Here is a 10,213-nt window from a genome sequence, read left to right as displayed (position 1 = left end):
GGAGTGAAAGTGAAGAAATAATAAAGGCCTGAAGTAAGACAGTGACTTGAGATTGGATAGGTGCCAATTTTTTAAAGAAATCTGAGCTTATAAGACCAAAAGGATAAGGGTGAGATTTATTTTTTTTAAAAAAAGGATACAAACATTTCCAGTTTGTGAACATGGGGAACTGACATCAAGAAATAAAATTGGAAATACAGAAAGAGAAAGAACAGGCAAGGGGATAATTAACAGACCTTTGTGATCTTAGGTTCTTTTTTGATTCACAAGCTAATAATCCTCTTTATAACTCACAGGTAAAAGGAAGCCAAGAAACAATCGTGATAATAATCAAATATGCCAGAATGATCAAGAATAGATAAGCTATGCTCCTGCCTTCCCTCTGCTTGCTGGAGATGCTAACAAATTGCCTATCCAGAAAAAAGTTCTGAACTCACCAAGGCAACACTGTGATATGAAGACAAGGCCATGAGAGCCAGGCCATACCATGTGCACAGGTGTCTGGCCAATCCAACAGGTATGGCACATTTAGAGGAGTAGATGTACTAAGGAAAGCTGGCAAGTTACACTGGCAGCACCACTCAATAGATATGAAAAAGTGCTACTTGGTAAATACATGGGAAATGGCAGAAGAAAATGATAAAGTTGACCTTTCAGCCGAAGGTCCTACCTGGGAATCATCTCCAGAGACTGTAACTGAGTTACCAATAGTCGATACAGCTGTGCACTGTAAACATGAATGTTTTCATTGCGGCTGTCTCATTGTGCTTTCTACTTAAGGGATATGTATGTTGTTGAAATGTTGCTTAACTCAAAGATGGAAGGAAGGCATTTTAGGTTTTAGTTTTTCTGCTAACATTTTTCACCCCCCACCATGGGCCATCCATGGTGAACCCAAACCAAATGAGGTATAACACTGCCCACAAGAGACTTGAAGAACAGAATAGAAGAATAGAAGAAACCATAGACTTGAAGAATAGAAACCATAACCACAAACAATTTATACAGCACTTATTCCTTGCCACACACTACCCTGTTGATTAGGCCTATATGAGTGCCTTACATACACTTAACTCATTTAACCCTCACAACAACGCAATGAAGGAAGGGTACTATTGTTATCATTCCTTTTTTAAAGAAGAGGGAAGTGAGACACTAAAAGGGTCAGTAACTTGTCTCAGGTTATGTGCAGAATAAAGGCAAAGGTGGGATTTCAAACCAGGCAATCTAGCTTCAGGCACTAGGCTAGACTATTCTACAGTCTAGAGAAATAAACCATAAACAATGAAATGGAGTTTTTCTGGTATCAGGTATTAGATGTGAACACATGCTATTGCAGGGGTTAACTTGCAGTGGGGAAGGTTAGGAAAGACTTACAAGACCTTGAGCAGAATCTTGCCTGCTGGATGAATAGGGATTTCCCAGGCAGGGTGAGGGTGGAAGTTCCAGACAGAGGGAAACTTCTGAGCACAGAGGCACAAGACAAGAAGCTGGAGGAAGTTAGTTTGGGGTGACTGGAATAAGGGACTGGGGTGGGGGAAATCACATAACGAAGGGAAAAGTTGAAAGATGGCATGTGCCTAAGGCCTTGCCAGTTATACAAAAAACAAAAAGTCCTGTGTCTGCGTCATACTCTTTCACTTGATTCACTTAGATCAGCATCTGAAATCATCAGAATATGAGAGAGGCACAGCTCCCATGTGACCAAGTACAAGGATACTGTCTCCTAGTGTAACGGGAACACAGGGAGGCCATGACACCGAGGCTATTTTAGAAAGTAGCAGATTTATTTGTACTGGTGTGACTCAGTGAGCTAATGCTCTAAGGCTGAGCCCCCCCGCCACCCGGGGAAGGAGGAGAGGGGTCTTATACCTTAGTTTTGGTAAGGGAGGGGGTCGGGTTGAGTGATTACACATTTTCTTTGGAATTCACAAGTTGTATTCAGCAAAATCAGATTTTTCAAAGAACAAATAGTCTTCAGGAAATGCATAGCAAGCAGGGTTGTAAACTGATAACTTCAAAAAGAGAGGATTTGGGTAAGTCTGTGAATTGGTCATTCTTTGCATTTCCAGGAAAGCCATCGTCTTTGGCTATATGGTTTTCTCAAGCAAAACCAGCTGGGTGGGTTTTCAGAGCTTGCCAACTGATTTTCAAAAGGAATACTTTTAACTTCTATCAGCCCCCTCTCTGCCACATTAGGGGCTCAGAATTGATTTTGTTCAATTGAAGTTGTTCCTATACTGCACTGAACACATGTAAAGTTTAGCTACCACCAAGTCATTTAAAGGGACTCCAATGGCTTTTCTTCCCAAGAGGGGGCTCTGTTTCCAGCTCCAACACAGACGGAGTGACTCTTTGTGCCATAAGATGTCTAAAACTCCATCTTCTTTAGACAATAGAGTCACAGAACAGAGGAAAGTCAGGTTTAGAAAGCCACGCTGTATTATCAAACAAACAAGAAACTACTCCAGGGAAATAGACAATATGTAGAAGAAGCAGCCAGCATTCCTTTTATAGTGTTGGGGTAGTGGATGAGGAATGGCAAAGCCACCATAGCTATGCCCATGATAGATAAAGTGTTTAAGTATTCCAGAGCAAGTGCTATTGCAAAGGCAGGAGATTTGTGAGTCTGACTCTGGCAAATCACAACCTACGTGGACTGGTGTAAGAAAAGAAGTATGAGGTATATGTAGGAGAAACTAGAGAACTCAGGCAAAAATCCAGCCCAGAGAAAAATAATCCCTGACCATCCCACTGAGGGTTTTCACTGGTATAGTCAGAGGGAAAGAAATAGGACATTTATATCTGTATCCACCCTCTAGTGGCTACTGTTGCTCTTTCCTCCTGTCAGCCTACTCTGGTCAGAATCCAAATACAGGAATGGTTTCTTGCAAGGGGCACCACAAGCTCCAATCCCAACTGAGCGTCTTTCAGACCTAAGGGGTGAGGCTGGGTCCTCTATTCCCACCACTGCTCTATATCTGGAAGACCAGATGCACACTCACAGCAGTCCCCTCCAGCTGCCCAGGCTCATGGATTGGAGACAATGAGGGAGTCCAGGACAATCTTGCCAGTCCTGCTGTTTTATGCACACAATGTCCTGCAGCCTCTGTCTTTAGATTTTTGAAAATGAAAATGACTGCACACAAGCCCCAGCTCATTCCCCTCTGCCAGTAGTGGCCACTTCTTGTCCTTCGATCCTCCAAAATGACTCACTCTCAGATACTGAAGTTGTAGTGGGAAGACAAAGAGATCGCGACACCGAGACTATTATAGGAAGTGGCAACTTTTATTATGCTGGCCGGCTCAGTGGGCTCGAGGGGCTAATGCTTCCAGGTCAAGCCCCGCAGAATGGGAGAAGTGGGGTCTTATACCCTTGTTTACGTAAGGGAGGGGGCTGTATTGAGTGATTACATATTTCCTTTGGAATCTTACAAGGTTGTACTCAGCAAAATTAGGTTTTTCAAAGAACAAATGGTCTCCAGGAACTGCAGGGTTATAAACTGTCAACTTCAGAAAAGGGGTTTTGGATAAGTCTGTGAATTTGTTACTCTTTTGCACTTCCATGAGAGCCATCAGTCTCTAGCCATTTGGCCTTTTTCAAACAAAACCAGTCTGGCACCTGGCAGGTCTTTAAAGCTTGCCACTTAACTTTCAAAAGGAAATACCTTTAACTGCTACCAGCCCCCCTTTCTGCCACAGAGTTAGTGGGAGACAATTTGTCAGCCCAGGTGATTGCCATGGGGCCAACTGCTGACCCTGAAGCAGCTACTCATGTGTTTCTGTGTTCTTTCACTCATTACACAAGAAATATATATTTGAGCATTTGCCCCATTCTGCTATAAAGTGGTCCCTGACACTTCCTTGCTAGCGAGAAACAAAGTACTTATTTTCATCTCTGCTGAAGCAGTTCATCTATATTTCTGCACCTCTAACTAGATAACAAAATGCCTATAGTTCTCCTTCCATGACATGAGCTCATATACTCTGTCTTGGTGTCTTCATGAAGTGCCAAGTTACAGAATCACTTCAGGGACAGATGAACTCAGATTGTCTGGACTGAGTGGTTCTTCATGACAAATTCAATCACAATTCTAGTGTGTTTGGAGCAAATATCAGACAAGCAGCCCCTTTAGAGAACACTGCCTGATTGCGTCTGCTAGATGTGTCATAATCACTCAAATTAATCCAAGCACAGAAAAATTTAGAAAAAGCAAGATGGGGCTGTAAGTTAAATAAAGCAGGGATGAGTTGCATGGTTCTTCCAAGAGGCAAAGCAGGGTACTGATTCTAGATAACATTATCACCAGTGTGTGAGTGTATAAGTGAGAGGGCGAGGAAGGAGAAAGAACAGAGAAAGAGAGAGGGAGAATGAATGAGAAAGGGAGACTTGCCTGAAAGCTTTGGGCTGGCCTCACAGTAAGAACCACCCAAGGCCTCATCCTGACCTCTCCCAGAACTCACTTCTGAAATCCAGCTTGAAGTTTGTGATACGACTGGTTCCCTAGTACCTAATGAGTCAGCTTTGAGATTTCTCCCTTAGGATGCCTGGTTTGAATTGTCACCTATCAGAGGTCACAATTTATAATTTGCTTTTACATTGCCTAGGATGCAACACCTCCCACACTCAAATATTCACCTAAGTGGTGATGACAAGGAAAATGAGATAGGAAACATCCAGTTTTCTCAGTTACCTCCAGCTTCCGTTTCACACAAGCTGAGCAGCACCTCAAGGCCTCAGGCCACTAATCACCATCAAGTCACAGCTATGCCAATGAATATGCATCCTCATAATTTAAATCTGATATAACTGATTTTAAAAACTCACCTAACTCAAAAACTTTAAGTACATAGCCTCTATAATACGTTTTACTTTTATCTCAGAGCTATATCTTCTCCTCATAATTATATGTAAGTGGTTATCTTTAATTTTTGTAATGAAAATGATGCCTTTCCTAGAAAGAAAATAAAGTTGAATTTTGAGGCAAAATAGGTATTACTAGAAAATACAATTGAGAAAGCTATTACTAGAAAATACAATTGAGAAACCATATTACAGACTCTGTTACATATTTCTCTCCTGTAAGCAGACTCCTCTAAAACAACCTGAGAGCACATGTTGAGGCTAGGAGTCTGGTTCCTTTCTTTATGGAGTGACTATAGTAGTCCCAGAAAATAAGGCCAGGCATAGTAACTCATGTTTGTAATCCCAGCACTTTGGGTGGCCAATGCTGAAGGACTGCATGAGTCCAGGAGTTCGAGGCTGTGGTAAACTGTGATCTTGACACTGTATTCCAGTCTGGGTGACAGAGTGACACCTCAGAAAAGAAAAATAAGAACTACCATGCTAGAAGACTCCAGTTTAAAACCAAGCAAAAAGGTTTGCTAATACAATCAGAATCCAAATGACTCTTCAAGAGGCTGTCATGGCAAGCAGAGAAAAGAGTGAACAGAGCATGTCTGAAATACACTCATGCCCAGCAACAGCAAAAGCCACCGTTCATTGAGGATTGGAGGAAAGTTTAAAACCAAGCAAATATCAGTGACCCAACTGCCAAAATGGCCTAGTGGGCAAAGAGCTCAACCCACAGCCCAGGTCCCAACCTGCAGACACCTTAGGGAAACCCTCTCTACTCTCCGCACTTCCTTCTGTGGACATTGGAGCTTTGTATGGAACACCACCAAGGTTTGTAAGACACATGTATGGGAGTTTTAAAGTGAAGCAAGGAGAAACATTACAAAAAGAAAGAGTCATTTGGAGCATTCCAAAGACTCTACATAACACCAAGAAGTGTCCAAAGAAATGTCCACATACTAAAAGTTAAGGAAATCCTGCTCACCATACTCATTATATTCTCCTTGGAAATTCACAGAAATTCATATTTACCTGTGGTAGTTATGACGTGTATGACTGTATTTGAAGAATGCCCATGTACACACTTACCAAAATGCCATCAAGGAGACCCCCCTATTCAGTGGGTCACACAGAACCCAGTGCTTAGAAGAGCCCACATTCATACCAGGCTCTGTGGTAATCATCTTGAAATTCTTAATAGTTTTTTTTTAACAAGGGGTTCGATATTTTTATTTTGAATTGAGCCCCACAAATTCTGTAGCCCTTCCTGACAGAGTTGTGTTGACAACTCCTCTAAACAAATAACTGGGAAACTATGGGGGGGAGGGGGATGGAATTAACAGTAGCAAATATCTGTCTGGGGAAGGGGAAACACCTCTTATCAACAGGGTGCCTGAATGAAACGTAATTGTACACCTAACCCTTAACTGTACTCCCACAAAACCATAATAAAAAAATATTGATTTAAAAAAAAAAACAAATAACAGACATACTTTTAAAAGGGCTGGCTTTTTTAAAAAAGCTGAAATTAGGAAAAACTCTCAGGTGAGATATATTACCTCTGTTGTGGCTGTCTGCCCACAAAAATTTTCTTCCAGGTTGTCTGAATTCTTTCACTTCACTTTGTCAAATGACCTGAAATGTTTTTCTGCTGGGAAAAAAGTGATTGCAGAGGAAGGAGGAAGGAGAAAAGAAAATTCTCTGTTCTAAAAAATAGCAATTGAGCACGGCGCCGACTCCTGGGATTTGTGCATGCTCTTCTTAACCCGGCTCAGGCCTACACACAAGCAACCATGTTTAAGGGGCCTGTATTTGTTATTGATCTTGGCACCACCTACTCCTATGTGGTTGTTTTCCAGCACAGAAAAGTAGAGATAATTGCCAATGATCAGGGAAACCGAACCACTCCGAGTTATGTCGCCTTTACTGATACCAAACGATTGATCAGTGATGCCGCAAAGAATCAAGTTGCAGTGAACTCTAGCAACACGGTTTTCGATGCCAAACATCTGATTGGATGCAGATTCGATGATGCTGTTGTCCAGTCTGATATGAAGCATTGGCTGTTCATGGTGGTGAATGATGCAGGCAGGCCAAGATACAAGTAGAATACAAGAGACAGACAAAAAGCTTCTATTCAGAGGAGGTGTCATCTGTTTCTGACAAAGATGAAGGAAATTGCAGAGGTCTATCTCGGGAAGACTGTTACCAATGCCGTGGTCACAGTGCCGGTTTACTTTAATGACTCTCAGTGGCAGGCTACCAAAGATGCTGGAACTATTGCTGACCTCAATGTACGTAGAATTATCAATGAGCCAACTGCAGCAGCAATTGCTTATGGCTTAGACAAAAAGATTGGAGCTGAAAGAAATGTGCTGATCTTTGACCTAGGAGGTAGCACCTTTGATGTGTCAATCCTCACTATTGAGGATGGAATCTTTGAAGTCAAGTCTATAGCTGGAGACACTCACTTGGTGGAGAAGACTCTGACAACCAAATGGTCAGCCATTTCATTGCTGAGTTTAGGCATAAGCATAAGAAGGACATCAATGAGAACAAGAGAGCTGTCCAGCATCCCCATACTGCTTGCGAACGTGCTAAGTGTACTCTCTCTTCCAGTACCCAGGCAATTATTGAGATCGATTCTCTCTACGAGGGAATCAACTTTTATACTTCCATTACCCATGCCCGATTTGAAGAATTGAATGCTGACCTGTTCTGTGGCACCCTAGACCCAGTAGAGAAAGCCCTCCGAGATGCCAAACTAGACAAGCCACAGATCCATGATACTGTCCTGTTTGGTGGTTCTACTCGTATCCCCAAGATTCTGAAGCTTCTACAAGATTTCTTCAATGGAAAAGAGCTGAATAAGAACATCAATCCTGATGAGGCTGTTAATTATGGTGCAGCTGTCCAGGCAGCCATCTTATCTGGAGACAAATCTGAAAATGTACAAGATTTGCTGCTGTTGGATGTCACTCCTCTTTCCCTTGGTATTGAAACTGCTGATGGAGTCATGACTGTCCTCATTAAGCACAATACTACCATTCCTACCAAGTAGACACAGACTTTCACTACCTATTCTGACAACCAGCCTGGTGAGCTCATTCAGGTTTATGAAGGTGAGTATGCCATGACCAAGGATAACAATCTGCTTGGCAAGTTTGAACTCACAGGCACACCTCCTGCACCCCGTGATGTTCCTCAAATTGAAGTCACTTTTGATATTGATGCCAATGGCATTCTCAACATCTCTGCTGTGGATAAGAGCACAGGAAAAGAGAATAAAATCACTATCACTAATGACAAGGGTCGTTTGAGCAAGGAAGACATTGAGCGTATGGTCCAGGGGACTGAAAAGTGCAAAGCTGAAGATGAGAAGCAGAGAGACAAAGTGTCATCCAAGAATTCACTTGAATCCTATGCGTTCAACATGAAGGCAACTGTTGAAGATGAGAAACTTCAAGGCAAGACCAATGGTGAGGACAAATAGAAGATTATTGATAAGTGGAATGAAATTATCAGCTGGCTTGATAAGAATCAGACTGCAGAGAAAGAAGAATTTGAACACCAGCAAAAAGAACTGAGAAAGTCTGCAACCCCATCATTACCAAGCTGTACCAGAGTGCAGGAGGCATGCCAGGAAGAATGCCTGGGGGATTCCCTGGTGGTGGAGCTCCTCCCTCTGGTGGTGCTTCCTCAGGGCCCACCGTCAAAGAGGTTGATTAAGGCAGCCCAAGTATAGATGTAGCATTGTTCCACACCATTAACATTGAAGGACTCAAATTAGCAGCAAATTCTGTGGCAGTTTTTAAAGTTGAGCTGCTATAGTAAATTACTGGGCATTCTCAATACTTGAATATGGAATATGTGCACAGGGGAAGGAATTAACATTGCACTTTATAAGCACTGTATTGTAAGTGGAAAATGCAATGTCTTAAATAAAACTACTTAAAAATTGGCACCAAAAAAATACATAAATAAATAAAATTAAAATTAAAAATAGCAGCATACACACACCAGGATATCGGTCATTCAGACAATAGTGTGAATTAATTTAATCTACACCCTTCCCCTCTGACTCCTAGCTGAGATCAGCTGCAATGTTTCCATTGGGCAGGCAGAGGAAGGCAAGAGGGGTGGTCTGAAGCAGAGGCTCCTGTGACAGAGATGCCACAGTGGTGGCCTCTGGGAAGCACTTAGGACACTGCGGTTGGAGGTGGGGGAGTGAAAGGAGAGAGCCCCAGTAGGCAGACAAGGGGTACAGGGGAGTAAGAGTGTGCTAATGATATGCTTGGCCTGTTCCAGAAGTCTGCCTGGGATAGGTGAGTGCCAAAGACTAGCTGAGACCCCTTTCTCATTTTGCATGCCCTGGGAGTCCCATTCCATAATTAAATATAGAATTAATTAACAGCAGCAATTTAGCTACATTATGATTCAAAGACATTTACAAATAGACCAAGCACCATGTGTACACAGTAAGTTTTCTAAGGGGAAAAAAGTCCTTATAATACCAAACTTCTGATTTACAAATTAATTTTTGGGACATCCCCTATTCAAAGGTTAGCTATAACCTGAATCCTGTTTCATAGATGCACATATCCAAAGTAAATACCAGATGTACACTCCTACAAGTGAGGTTTTTTTTTTTTAATGATGTGTGTTGGTCCTTTCCCCAGAGACCCTCAATTAGTAAAATAAAGGAGGCAATAACTTTCAGCATTACTTGCCAAGAATATTGGTGATTGAAATTGATTAGATATTTTCACTTAGAATGTAATGAGCACTTCCAGAAACTCTAAGTTCCCAAGTTCCCAGTTCATCATCATGTGAAATGAAAGATGGATGAATTTCCACATTTCCATGGAAACCAGTAGGAGTGACTAATCCCTATGATGAAAGCGGGGGTGCACAAGTTTATGGTGAGATGCAGTTCCCAGACAAATATGTTCTCGTTCTGCTGGCCCAACCACAATTACCAGCACATAGGCCTGTGTGGACCACAAAACCTTTTTTCCCACACACTAGCCTGCAGCAGGTAAAATACACAAAGCACCCTTCTATGGGCTACTAATATTGATTACAGTCTTCGAAATCAGTACTATAGGCCCCATTTTATAGATGGGAAAATGAAGGCTCAGTAAAGTAAAGGGTTTACTCAAAGTCACCCAGCCATCTAATGGTCATATTAGGGTTAAAACACACAAGCTTTCCACTGATGACCATGCTGCTTAGGAGAGCAAATACGCAGGTGGGTGAAGGGAGTTGGGAGAAGGCGGAAGGGGAATAAATATCGAAGGCTCGCTGCCCACTTTATAACTTACCTCATGGTCAGGCTAGGTGCCAGCCACAGATAGA

General features: G+C 42.2%; 1 pseudogene; it reads left to right on the top strand.

The window, feature by feature from the left end:
• Positions 1–6,648: 6,648 nt before the first annotated feature.
• Positions 6,649–8,584, top strand: LOC103252872 (annotated as a pseudogene).
• The last annotated feature ends 1,629 nt before the right edge of the window (positions 8,585–10,213 follow it).

The sequence above is a fragment of the Carlito syrichta genome, unplaced genomic scaffold (assembly GCF_000164805.1).
Source record: "Carlito syrichta isolate Samal-C Ts95f unplaced genomic scaffold, Tarsius_syrichta-2.0.1 Scaffold174362, whole genome shotgun sequence".
NCBI classification, from domain to species: Eukaryota; Metazoa; Chordata; class Mammalia; order Primates; family Tarsiidae; genus Carlito; species Carlito syrichta.
Note: the sequence above shows the minus strand (reverse complement) of the source record. Positions and strands in the feature narration are given on the sequence as shown.